The following is a 12,211-nucleotide window of genomic DNA, read 5'->3' on the forward strand; positions in this document are numbered from 1 at the left end:
CCTCTTATGTTGATATTACTTCCTGGATTCAAGTCTTAAACCAGAGTTGAATCAAAATATAAAGTGCTGTTTTAAAAATGTGTTCTGTGACAAGTTTTTGTAATCTTCTCACAAATGATGTAATGGGCTCTCAATTTAATTATAAGACATGTATTTTATTTAACAATAGAAAGACTTTATGAAAATTGTGTCCTGGGGAAATAAAGATAAAGGAGAATAACATTTAGGTTTTGGAGGAAGGCTTTCTTAAAATACCTAAGTTAATTTCTTGGAAATGTAGCACTTCTTGGATTTCTTTCACACCATCAGTTTGGTAAGGAAGGGGGATAAAAAATGCATGTCAGCAAGCAGGATCATTATGATGCTTGTGTTCCATTGTACTGCAATACAGAAATCACAGAATTTGTGGAGTTAAAGTGGTGCTTTAGCTCAATTTTATTTTAGACTGTTCTTTGTCTGCTTCCACCTTCTCTTCCCTTTCCTCTTCTTTTTACTTTTTTAACCAGTCCCTATCCTCCTGATGATACTTCTTGCTTTGGCTTTGCCAACCAGTAAGAACATTCTCTTCCTCACCATGGTAGTGGCTTTAAACAAATTGTAGCTATTTGCCTTGCACATCTTTACTTATCTTGGCTGCTTTTGCTCTGAGAGGCTATTTCTAATTTCTAAAATCTAATTTCTAGCTGTTCTAAACAACTAGACTATCTCATAAATAAAATACTGCTGTATTATGCTAACTTAACTCTTTAAGTCATTTACCCAAGAACATGTTAGTTTTCAAAGTCAAAAGATGAGAGAGGAGATTAAACTTGAGATCAGATTCATTGTAAAAGTGACTCTATCCTGGCACATAAATATTGTAATCAAATGCTTTCATAATAGACTGCTTTTATCTACTATTTGAAGCTTCTTGAGCATTCATACTTGGGCACAATTAATTTTGAATCCAGAAACATGTTTAATTTGTATTTTGAGGCAAATCTAGAAAAAGTGATTTCATATACTACCTGACATACCAATTACATGAATAAAATTCTCTGGATAACCAGCTTACTAAAACTTTTTGGTAGTATGTACATAGTTAAGTAAATCAAGCAATATGCATCTCCATGTTGTAATCATAATTATTTATTAGATAGGGAAAGAGTATTATTTGGAAGATAATCTTGAAGCTAGTTTCTTAGTAAATGAATGTCAGCAAAACATTTTGGCACAGCTATAAGGAGGTTCAGAGTATTATGTAGCTTGGATTTATACTTTTAAATGTAAGAATACAAGCTTCAGCATCATGTAGCTCCTTGTTCTGTCACTTCATTAGCTGTGTTGTCCAACCTTTGTTTTCCTCATCTGTAAAGTGGAAATGGGAATATCTGTCTCATAATGTTAGTGGGAAGATTAAATGAGATAAAATATAAAGCTCTCATCATGGTGCCTGGAATATAGAAGGCATTCGAGAAATTTTTATTTTTCCCGTACAATAAACAGCAGCACGTATTAGCTGAGTGTCGATTTGTTTTTCACAAAATGCTAACTGACAAGGTGGATAATAATTTTTAAAATTAATTGGTCTGATTATATTAATTATGGGACTGTACATAAGAACATATTTTGTAGGATTTTTGCACTTTTAGCTCCTTTATGAACAGTTGCGTTATCACCTTTAAAATAATGTAAAAGCAAAAACCAAATTCATCTTTTTAGATAAGAATGATTTGGGTATGAAAGACCAGCATTCATTGATCATTTATTATGTGCCAGGCACTGTTCTAAGTACTCTACAATCAATTAATTCTGATTCCTCATAATAACCCTGTGAAATTGGTACAATGATTATTCCCATTCACAGATGAGGACACTGAAATCAGAGAGGAATCAAAATGATAGAGTCTGGATGTAAACATAAGGCATCTTACCCTCAAACCTGTACTTGAAATCAAAATATAATGTTATCTCAATATTAAGAAGTATTATAATTGGAGTTATAGCTCATATTCTTAAACAAGTATTAGTTCTCATAAATCTGCACTGGGCAAAAGTATATGCCAGATGGAAATTGCAACACAGAAAGTGTGGAAAAAGTAAAAGCATCTCCATGGAGCTCTAAAACTCTAGTGTAAAATATTTGTACATAATATAAGTCAAATTTATTATGACATAACCTACGAGAGAACTCATGTCAGGGAAAGATAAACACATGACAGACATTTTTACAAACCTCATTAACCTCTGAACCAGATTTCTGCATATTGTAGCTATCTTTGAAACTTATAAATATATGGAAAAATTATTTTGGGGGCTACATTACCCAATAAGGCACTTTATTGATGAATAATTTTCAGCAAAATTTCAAAGCTTTTTACTTTCCCAGGATGCATAGGTTCTGCCAAGGTTAAGTGGTTTCTTGTGGTTGCTGTCAATGCCTTAGAGAGGGATTCTGAAAAAAAGGGAGAGAGTTTCCAGTGGTTTTAACAGCATAGAGTCAGTTGCTGAAGAGAGTCATCTTTACAATGCTATGTAAAAGAAAATACTACTTTGTCAGCCAGAAGTTAAACCAATACTTTGTTTTCATATAACCTTAAGTGCAAGACAGAAATAAACTCTTTTTAAAGGAATCAACAAAATATTTTAGGTTCAATTTAACATAACTCATTTAGTTCAGAGCTTATTCCCAAATATCTCAGTTATAGATTTTTGACAAGGTGAATCTCTGTTTACTTTAAAGATGCTTAAGAGTATTTCAAAGCAACAGTTTGCCATGTAGATTTCATATGGTTGGATCGATACGCATGGAGCACTTTCAGGAGTATCGGGATATGTTCTGTGAAATTATATAGCCATCCTGAAGCCTTTTAAGTACAACCAGAAGGCAATCATGGCTCATGTAGAAATAAAATCTATAGGCGAAAGTTTCTGGGTGTATGTTTTGGGGAAGAAAGGTATGGAAAAGGTGTAGTAAGGTGGTGAATCACATTCTATCTCAGTGTAAGGAAGAACATTCTCATAACTTGATCCCATAAAAATGAAATGCATCGATGGAAGAAACTAATAGCTTCTGTCTAATAAGTGTTTTAAAAGAAACTAATTTTTCATCTATTTGGGATAGTATGGAAAGAATTCTTTTTGGATTGCTGTGCTTAGATTAAATAATCTTTACGGACTTTTCAAAATGAAATGATGTGGAAATGGATGTAGCTCAAGCAATTGAGTAACCGCTTCCCACATGGGCAGTCCCAGGTTCAGTTCCTGGTGCCTCTTGGAAAAAAAAAAAACGTCAAGCAAAAACAAATGAAAAGACCAACTCAGAAAGCCAATGTTGTTGAGTGCCAACTTCCCATATACTAAGTCTCGGATTCAATCCCTGGCTCCTAGTACCTAAAAAAAATATTTTTAAATAAAAAAAACACAACAATTTAAGAAAGTAAAATGATAGAATGATCCAGCTTAAAAAATGCTGAGGATCACTGCCTGAGTTTCAGCGGTATAAGAATTTAAGAAAGAATATACCTCAGAGCTTTTCCTAAAAGTTTCCAAGAATAGAATTGGAAGAAAAAATATTTTATAATGCAACTACTGGGAAGACAAACAAAAGCAGTTTATAATGAACCATGGTTTCTTTTACATCCTAGGGAATAACAGTTTCAGAGATGTCTCTATGTCAGGAAAATACCTCAGATGATATCAGTTAGCATTGTTTGGTTGTAAGCAACAGAAACTGGCACTACCAATGAAAGCAACAAAGACATGTATTGAAATGAGATGCTGTAGCTCAGAGAAATGAAGGATACTCTGAAACACTGGCTTTGGGAAGTCATGAACAGAAGCATCAGTGAGGTCTGGGTATCAGGCACTAATACTAGGCACTTCAAGATGCTTTTAGGGATAAAAACACTGGGCATTTAGGTGGTTGTTTTACTCAAAATCAGAATTTTTGGAAAAAAAGTGTTTGAATAGCCCACCCTGGGTCACATGCTTACCCCTTAGCCTAAAAAGAAAAACAAACTAACTTGTTTAACAGTCCACCAACATGTTATTCAGTGGAAAGTATTATCTTCTCAAAACAATATAGGGCGCCATTATTAGGAGAAGGGGGAATGTAAGCTGATCAGAGGCACATGTCCACCCTCGTGAGCCCCTTTCATTTGAGACATGATTTCTCAATCCTTTTGTGGTACATAGAGCAATGGTCTCCCAAAGATATCCACGTCCTAAACCCCAGAACACGACAAAGGGAGTTTAGTGACTAAACCAAGGATGTTTAGATGAGATTATCCTGTAATATCTATCTGGCTGGGCCCAATGTGATCCCAAGGATCTTTATAATGGAAAGAAGGCGTCAGGACAGTCAGAGCTAAACAAGGGAATGTGACTCAGGGAGCAGAGTCAGAGAGAGATTTGAAGATGCTACCCTGCTGACTTTGTCAGGGTACCAGTCCAGGAATACAGGTGGGCTCTGGAAGCCTGAAAAAATGAGTAAACAGATTCTCCCCTAAACCCTCTGGAAGGAACTCAGCCCGACTGACACCTGAATTTTCACCCAGTGATACCCACTTTCAACTTGTGGCCTCCAGAACTGTAAACTAAAAATATTTGAGTTGTTTTAAGCCTTGAAATGTGCGGCAATTTGTAATAGCAGTTATAGGAAACTAATATAAGTTCCCAGCCTTCCTCAATCTCCCCAAAATGAGTGTTCTATCAGAGCAAGGAAATAGATGAAGGTAATTGAATATGAATATGTTCTGCTTATGAAATGAAAGGACTTTTGAAATTTGGAGAGCAACCTGTGTATAGGGAGAAAAAAATAGAAAGCCCATTCACATGCTCAGATGTAAGGGCTTTACGGAAGGCCACGTTTTAGCGTAGTCATATAGGATAGTCTGTCTTAAGTTGTAGCCTGTACTGTGCCAGGCCCTGTCTCCGTTACTCTCAACTTTCACTAAAAGTCTGCTGTGTATACTGATCCTACATTTGTGATCCTACATTTTGTGAAGAATTATAGTGGGTGAGGCATGACATAATACAAGGACCTCCACACGAGTCAAGAAGAGTTGCCGGGAAGCAGATTTTTGACCAGGAGACTGTAAGTGGTCCCTAAATTCAAGAGAGTGGGAGGACACAAGGAGAGGGAAAGTTTCCACATTATTTGAGATGGAGAGTCAAGGAATCTTACTTGCATAATAATCCATATGCCAGCTCCTTGTCCATACAACTACTATTCTTGTACCTTGCCAAACTTGATTTCGTGCTCAGAACAGGGTCATATTCTTCAAAAAGATTATATTTGTGCAAAAGTATGGGCATACTTCTCTCTCTTGTAGGAAAAGTAGAGAAAGTAGGTCACCTAACATATTACAACACATTCTTCAAATATTCCTTTCTCATATTTCTTAAGATCCTCTGGAAGATTTAGAGGCAACTGAATTCAAGTTTTCATAATACTCTTTTAGCATCAAATGAACTTTCTACAATAAAATTATTGTCTAATTTAAATAATAGCTTAAAATTCTAACAGAATATAATGTTCTTTATTAAGACTTTGTGATTTATTATTTATTCATTTATGTTTTCCATGCAAATAGAGAGAACAGGATATATAACCATTTATATATGCCAAGTAGCTTTAAAATTTAATAAAACTCAGTGTGGAGAGAAGTAAAATTCAAAGAAACAGAATATTATCTTTATCAGATCTCTTGGAGGCATATTGCTTTCTAAAGGAAAATTTTAATGTAATTTAAGGGACTCAACTGAGTCTACAGAAATTATTGTTTCTTTTGTTTATTTTAAGGATCTCAACTATTTGTTTATTTGAGGGTATTGCTGTAAATATAACAAAACTATCATTAATGATAGGAAAATGAGTTATTCAAAAGTAATTTTGTTAATTCCTTTGACCTGGTGCCATATGGGCAGCAAATTTGAAGTATAGAAGTCTCTTTGTACTTTTTAAAATTCAGGGCCCAGAACTCCAACCTATATTTATATCCCATAAACAGACGTGTATGCCTTTTTCATAATGGTGAAAAGAGAAATGTTATCAGGTTTAGCATTGAACTTGGTACTAATGGCAATTCTATCTTTTAAGTGAAATATAGGCCAATATGCAATTATAAAAGGATTGTTGGGATCACAGTATAAAATATTAGTAAATATAAAATGATGATGGACGAGCAGGTAACTTATCTATCAGCAGGTAAACAAGTAACACAGAAGAAATCCATTAAACAGGGAATTTCACTTGTCCTGGGCTGGAATGGAAAGGCTCTCTAAGATAATCCCCTCTGTCATAACATTACCAGTACCAATAATTCAAGGCCATTTTAGAACAGGCTGGGTCTTTAAAACCATCTGATGCAGTAACCCCAATTTTACAGAGAAGGAAGCAGTGGTTGAGAGAATTCAAGTGATTTTTTTCAAGATCATGGGAAGAGTTTGGTTAAAGAAGACCTGGCATCTGTTCTCCTGACTTTTCTTCATGTCATTTCTATGGGTTTCTCTCAGTTACTGCTGGTTCATTCAACCTGTAGATAAAAAGAATGTTTCCTCATTTTTCTGCCCTTTAGAGTCAGAAAAGAAATACTCAAATGGAATATTTCCTTTTGCACAATATAGAAAAAGTTAAAGCCTTATCTGGTATAAAATACACAAATTAGAAATTGCTTTTTCAACCTTAAATTTTGTAATTAATATTTTATGACTCTTAAGAGAGTAATAAAAATTGCTTTTGTCCAATTTTATTATTTATGAAATGCTTTTAGTAAAATTTAATGTAATTTCACAAAATGACAGGCAGATGTGCCTGGAGATAATTAGCTTAGTGCTGCCCCAAAGAATTTGACATTTTTCTTTTTTTGGTAGAAATATCAATGGGATTTTGAAGAAGGCATACTCACTTGCAATGGCAGATAATCAATTTTGGATTATTCAGTGTTAAAAATCAAGTTTATAAAATTTCCCATCTGTCTTTGGACATCTCAATTAAAAGTATATAATTTTTGTGCCCAAAGATGTACTTACCAAATCCAATGGATGTGTCATGATGATGGGAACGAGTGTTGTTGGGGGGGGGGAGAGGGGGGGTGGGGGGGTAGGGTTGAATGGGACCTCACATATATATTTTTAATGTAATATTATTACAAAGTCAATTAAAAAAAAAATAAGGAAAAAAAAATAAAAAAAAAATAAAAGTATATAATTTTTGGAAAGAAACGTATTTTGCAGTGCTCTTATGGACTTATCACAATTTAATTTTTAAAAAATTTATTGAAGTATATCACACATACGTAAACAAACATAAACAATAAGTGTATAGTAATAGAAAACAAACATACATAACCTCATACAGGAACATCATACCTCACCCTACCAATAATACCTTGTATTGTTGTGAAACATTTTTAACTAATGATTAAAGAGCATCCTCAAAATATTATTACCAACCAAAGTATCTTAAATTTGGTGTATTTTTCTTCCAACTCACCCTATTATTATTATTATTATATCATTTATATTTGAACATACATAACCAATAAGTATATAATAAAAGTTGTGGACTTACAAAGCAAACATGCATAACATCTTACAGGGGTACCATACATCAACACCTTACCAACACTTTGCATTGCTGTGAGACATTTGTTACAAATAATGAAAGAATATTTTCAAAAGCTTACTACTAACTATAGTCTTTATCTCACATTTGGTGTATTTTCCCCCAACCCACCCTATTATTATTTTTGAAATATGTTTTTATGACAGAAATTGTAAACTTACAAAACAATCAGGATTCCCATACAACACCTCTCTATCAACATTCCACACTGTAGTGGAACATTTGTTACAGATTATGAGATAATATCATCAGACAATTACCAGGTTCATAGCATACATTTGGCATACTTTTTCCATACTCCACCATTATCAACACAGGTTATCTTTGGCTTAGATGCATGGATACTACATTATTACTCTTAACCACAGCCATAGTCACTCCAGTTGTAGTTTTCCCATGCTCTTCCACATTCCCACCACCGTGCAATAGTGATGTACATCTGCTCTAGCTCATAAAGGACACTCTTGCATCTGTAACATCAACCATAATTCTCATCCACCTCTAGGTTTACTGTGCTATTCAGTCCCTAGATTATTCTCTAGCTTTATATTAGTTGGCATTTACATTCCTAGACTACCCTTTTGACCTACATTCTGATTTATAAACCAGCTGTTACTCACTATAATGTTTACCATCAACTCTGTACATTTCTATACGTTTACAAAAAAGTTAATTAAAGCTTCTACATACATAAAATGTCAGTAGCCTATCTCAGTCCTCCTCTTATCTCCTTTAAGAATCCACCACCTACTTCCAGGTCTTGAAGAGAGTTTCCTACATTTTCTTCTAGAACCTTTTTGGTTCTTGATTTTATATTTAGTTTTTTGATTGATTTTGAGTTAATTTTTCAATAAGGTGAGAGATTGGAGTCCTCTTTCCTTCTTTTGGTTATGGATATCAAGTCCTCTCAGCATCATTTGTTGAATGGACTGTTCTGTCCAAGTTGGGTGGGTTTAACAGCCTTGTCAAATATCTCTTGACCATAGATGTGAAGGTTTGTTTCTTAACCATCATTTCAGTTCCATTTTGTCTATGTATCTGTCTTTATGCCAGTACCATGCTGTTTTTACCACTGTAGCTAAGTAATATGATTTAAAGTCTGAAAGTGAGAGTCCTCCAACTTCATTTTTCCTTTTTAAGATGTTTCTGGCTATTCGGGACTGCTTACACTTCCAAATAAATTTGATAATCATGTTTTCCATTTACTTAAAAAATGCTGGTGGAATTTTTATTGGGATTGTATTGAATCTGTATATCAATTTGGGTAGAAATGACATCTTAATAATACTGAGTCTTCAAATCCGTGAGCATGGAATGTTCTTCCAATTATTTAAGTCTTTTTTTATTTCTTTTAACAATGACATGTAGTTTTCTGAATACTAGTGCTTTACTTTGTTGTTTAACTTTATTCCTAAATATTTTATTCTTTTAGTCACAATTGTAAATAGAATTTTTTTTCCTGACTTCCTCTTCAGATTGCACATTATTCGTGTCTTTTAAAGTCTGTTTCATCTCATATAAGTATAGGAACTCTGGCTTTTTTTGTTGCTGTTGTTACTGAGTGTGTGGAATATCTTTTTCCAGCCTTTCACTTTCAATCTATTGGTATCTGTGGGCCTAAGGTGAGTCTCTTGCAGAGAGCATAAAGGTAGCTTGTATTTTCTTATCCATTCTGCCAGTCTGTATCTGTGGATTGGGGAGTTTAATCCATTAACATTCAATGCTATTGCTTTTAGTCTTTTGAGACTTTTAGTTACTTTTACTGATATAATCTTCATTTCTAGGCTCTTTCCCAAGCCTCTCTCTCCTGTCTTTTCTTAAAGGTTGTCTAGCACACTCTGTAGTATTTCCTGCAAAGCCAATCTCTTGATTACAGACTCTCTCAGTTTCTCTTTATCTATGAATATTCTAAACTCACCCTCATTTTTGAAAGACAATCTTGCTGGATATAAGATTCTTGGTTGGATGTTTTACTCTTGTAGTATCTTAAATATATCATGCCAGTGTCTTCTTGCCTCCATTGTTTCTGGTGAGAAATCAGCACTTAATCTTACTAGGTATCCCTTATATGTTATGCATTGCTTTTCTCTTGCCGCTCTCAGAATTCTCTCTTTGTCTCTGGCATTTGACATTTTGATTAGTATGTGTCTCAGAGTAGGTCTTTTCTTTTAGGATTTATTTGGGGGGAGTATGTTGTGCTTCTTGGACATGGATATCCATGTCCTTCAATATGGTTGGGAAGTTTTCTACCATTATTTCTTCAAATATTCCTTTTGCCCCTTTTTCATTCTCTTCTCTTTCTGGGATACCCATGACATGTATGTTTGCATGTTTCTTGCCGTCATTTAGTTCCCTGAGACCTTGTTCAATTCTTTCCATTTTTCTCTTCATCAGTTACTTTGTGTATTTGCTTTTGGAGGCCATTTCTTCAAGTTTACCAATCCTTTCTTCTGCCTCCTCAAATCTGCTATTATATGATTCCAGCATATTTTTTATTTCATTTATTATGCCTTTCATTCCCATAAGATCTGCTATTTTTCTACATATGCTTTCAAATTCTTCTTTGTGCTCATCCAGTGTCTTTTTTTTAAGATTTATTTATTTATTTCTCCTCTCCCCCCCCACCCTGGTTGTCTGTTCTCTGTGTTTATTTGCTGCATCTTCTTTGTCCGCTTCTGTTGTTGTCAGCAGCAATGGGAATCTGTGTTTCTTTTTGCTTCGCCATCATGTGTCATTTTTCCGTGTGTGCGGCGCCATTCTTAGGCAGGCTGCACTTTCTTTCACACTGGGCGGCTCTCCTTATGGGGCACACTCCTTGCGGGTGGGGCTCCCCTACGTGGGGGACACCCTGTGTGGCACGGCACTCCTTGTGCGCATCAGCACTGCACATGGGCCAGCTCCACACGGGTCAAGGAGGCCCGGGGTTTGAACTGCGGGGGGGACGCCCTAACCACTGGGTCAAGTCTGCTGCCCATCCAGTGTCTTTTTAATATCCTTAATCTCTTTAGCCATCTCACTGAATTCATTAAGATTTGTTTGAACATCTGTCATTAGTTGTTTCAACTATGTTATGTCATCAGGAGGCTCATCTTGTTCCTTTAACTGGGCCGTATCTTCCTGTTTTTTGGTGTGGACTGTAATTTTTTGTTGGTGTCTTGGCATCTTGCTTAGTAGATGTATTTATTCTGGGTGCAGTTTCTCTCTTTAGTTTAGGGTTTTATTGCCCTTTCTTCCTTGCTTGTTGTGTAGTAGAAGCCAAGGATGTAGTTGGTACTATAGGGTATGGAGACTCAAGCTCCCCACATTGCCCCAGTGTTGCTAGATTTTGTCTAAGCTACAAGAAATTAATTTCAAGAGTACATTGGTTTTTTAGGTCCGTAATTTATTAAGGTAGGGAGGGAAGAGAAATGGGAGAAAATAACAGATCATAGGTCCCAGGTAGAGAGGAAGGGGCTGAAGAGTGATAAAGTGGGCTTCTCCTGGCTTCCAGAGGAAATCTCATTCTGAATGGGATTTTTCATGAGGATCGTTCGGCAGCCTTCTAGAGGTACTGAAGGATATGTGTTAATGGTGGTGGTTTTTCTGCCAGGTTCCAGATCTCTATTGATCCCCCATCTAGACTGCTTCACAAGGGACAGATGAAGCTTCTCCCACCTTCCTCCTTTGCCAGGTTTGGGGACAGAGCCACAGCCATGTGTAATAGTCCAAGTCATGCAGACCTAACCTCTGGTTACCCCGAGAGACTGATGGAGCTTCATGCCCCTTCCTCCCCTGCCTGGAGCAGGAATGGAGCTGCTGGTATTGCAGCAATCTATGCCATGTGGGTCCAAAATGACTACAGTTACCCCATAGACTTATGACTATTCAGTCTGTGCTAGCCAAATGTACCTGCAGTTACCTGGAGAAGCTAGTACAAGACCTGCTAGCCTCCTTCCTGCCAGACTTGGGGCTGAAGCCTAGGCTAGGGCTGCAGTTTGGTCTGGGTGAAAGAAGCCAGTTCCTACCATTGCTGTGACTTTCAGTCAGCCCTGCTGCCCCTCAGTCCGGGAGCAGAGTCAAAATGGTGACTACTGACTTCTTTATGACCGGGGCAGGTTCAAACTTTAGCTGCTCTTAGGGTTACACTTCAGCCAACTGCATTTATTAATCAGTAGCTGAAGTCGCTGGTCAACCATCTCTCCCTTCTCTGTTTTTGGAAAACGGAACTTCCAACTCCAGCCACAGAATAGCTCTCAAAGTGGCTTATGCTGCCAGAGCAGGATGATCACCAGCCTCTGTGGCATGGCCTGTATTTTCTAGGGAGGTTGGCGCAGGTCCCCCGACTTCCTCCTTGCCGGAGGTGGGGCTGGGGCCTAGGCTAGAGCTGCCATGTGAACTGGATGGAAAGAAGCAGGTCCCCATCAGCACTGGAATTTTCAGTCTTCCCCGCTTCCCCTCATGCTGGGGGTAGAGTTAAAATCATAGCTACTGGCCTCTTTCTGACTGGGACATGTTCAAACTTTAGCGCTTCTTAGGATTACGCTTTAGCCAGCCAAATTTACTCATCAGTAGCTGAAGTTGGTGCCCAACCATCTTTTCCTCCCCAGTTTCTGGGAAGTGGAG

General features: G+C 36.6%; 1 protein-coding gene across 2 annotated transcripts in view; it reads left to right on the forward strand.

Annotated features, from left to right (window-relative positions):
• KCNIP4 (potassium voltage-gated channel interacting protein 4) overlaps positions 1 to 12,211 on the forward strand; it is a 1,217,739-nt gene that overhangs the window by 107,244 nt on the left and 1,098,284 nt on the right. The gene's annotated exons all lie outside the window — the stretch shown is intronic.

This window comes from Dasypus novemcinctus, chromosome 1 (genome assembly GCF_030445035.2).
Source record: "Dasypus novemcinctus isolate mDasNov1 chromosome 1, mDasNov1.1.hap2, whole genome shotgun sequence".
In the NCBI taxonomy this organism is placed as follows: Eukaryota; Metazoa; Chordata; class Mammalia; order Cingulata; family Dasypodidae; genus Dasypus; species Dasypus novemcinctus.